We start from the raw sequence: 1,322 nt of genomic DNA, 5'->3' as shown, positions 1-1,322 counted from the left end.
CTCATGCTCTCGATGACTTTAATATAATGCTTATATATCTCAACCGTACAATTGTGCATTACTGAACCCAGAGGTAGTATTACTGAACCAGTGAGTTCTAGTACCGGGTGGGGCTGGCACCTCCCCCTCCCCCCAGCGTCATTATTTTTTATTTAATACTACAACAGAATGATACTTAGACGTGAGAATATGATACTTTTTCTCACATACTTTGGGCCCATGATTAGGAGTGAAGTTCACAGCGAAGGGGAAAGGTCGATGATGTGGCTGTCTAAACTCAGACTCGCGAGAGAGTCTCTGTTCTGTGGTAACTGATTCTATGGCAGCTCTGACCGACACTGTAACAAGCACATGGTTGAAATGATAAATGTCTGAAATATTCCACAGCAAAAGAAAGGGGGGAAAACACAAAGAATAGAACTCTGAACTTTCCGAGTCGGAAATTTGGCATCATCAACACTTCCCTCTCCAATTCTTGCTTACTTTGTACTTGTATCCCAAGCAATACCTTTCTGTGTGTGTGTTTTGTTTTGTTTTAAATCTGTTTATAGTTATGTAGTCTGGTATAGGATTCTTTTTAATAAAAATTTTCCAGTAGGATTTTGACACTAGGAGAAATCCAAAAGCTTGTTTGATGTCATCAGTTTGTTTTACATATTAGGACTTGGCCAAGTTAACTGCAGGAAAGATTTTTGCAGATACATCACAGAAAATCTAAACACATGCGCGCGGCAGCTTTAAAACAATGGCATTGCTATCACTCTGTCAAGAGTGAGATTTTTAAGAAACTTTTCATTGTGATTTGAGTGAAGGTTTGCAGAGCAGATCATCAAATGTACATTAATAATTCATATACCTTTCAGTTCATCTTATTCACTGCCCTCAATGTAATATCACCTACCCTACTTTCCCCTCGGGTTCCTTGTCTCCACTCCTGTCTCTCCAATCCCTTCTGAACTCTGTCCTTGGGTCAATGCGGCCCTTTGGGTCTCAAATGGCTGGTTAATCGAAGGGATGTGTGCCTTATCGGAGTCATTGTTCCGCCTCAGGAAACTCCAAAATCAAACTTGCTGTCACCACGTTGATGCTGACTCATAGCACCCCGTAGGACAGGATGGACCGGCGCCTGTGGGCGCTGCGGCCGGCCGTCCCTCTCTCCCGCAGAGCCGCTGAGGGCTTCCAGCTGCTGACCTTTTGGGGAGCAGCCCAACGCGTCACACCACACCTCCGGGGCTCCTGTGGGCCCTTATACAGGCCTGTCTACGGCTTCGCTGAAAACTGATCCACCCAGGTGTTACTCTAGGTGGCTTAGAAAGTTCAAT

The sequence above is a fragment of the Echinops telfairi genome, unplaced genomic scaffold (genome assembly GCF_000313985.2).
Source record: "Echinops telfairi isolate 266 unplaced genomic scaffold, ASM31398v2 ScPeMD7_7421;HRSCAF=8459, whole genome shotgun sequence".
In the NCBI taxonomy this organism is placed as follows: Eukaryota; Metazoa; Chordata; class Mammalia; order Afrosoricida; family Tenrecidae; genus Echinops; species Echinops telfairi.
The sequence above is the reverse complement of the archived record's forward strand: the minus strand, read 5'-3'. Positions refer to the sequence as shown.